This window comes from Hylaeus anthracinus, unplaced genomic scaffold (genome assembly GCF_026225885.1).
Source record: "Hylaeus anthracinus isolate JK02 unplaced genomic scaffold, UHH_iyHylAnth1.0_haploid 4, whole genome shotgun sequence".
NCBI classification, from domain to species: Eukaryota; Metazoa; Arthropoda; class Insecta; order Hymenoptera; family Colletidae; genus Hylaeus; species Hylaeus anthracinus.
In genome coordinates, this window is record NW_026535289.1 from 12,699,172 (window position 1) to 12,699,487 (window position 316).

The window sequence follows — 316 nt, forward strand, 5'->3', positions numbered from 1 at the left end:
TTATTTTAACCCTTTACACTAGGTCACCTTATAGTGAAAAGGGTTAACTGATCTAAAGAAAACGTCTAACGTCTACCCTATCGCTTTACATTCAAAGATTCAAATTTCGTAGACTTGATAGATCGATACATGATATATGGCTGTACAATCGATCAACTATTAGCGTATTTGTGATAAAGTTGTGCAAACGCGCGGTTGGGTGGCAAGGGATGCTGTATTTTCTAAGCCGAAGACTTCCACGTTGCTCAAAGTTGTCACTATACAAGGTGTCCCAAAAATGTTGTAACACCTTGAAAGAGGTGGTTCGGGAGGTGAT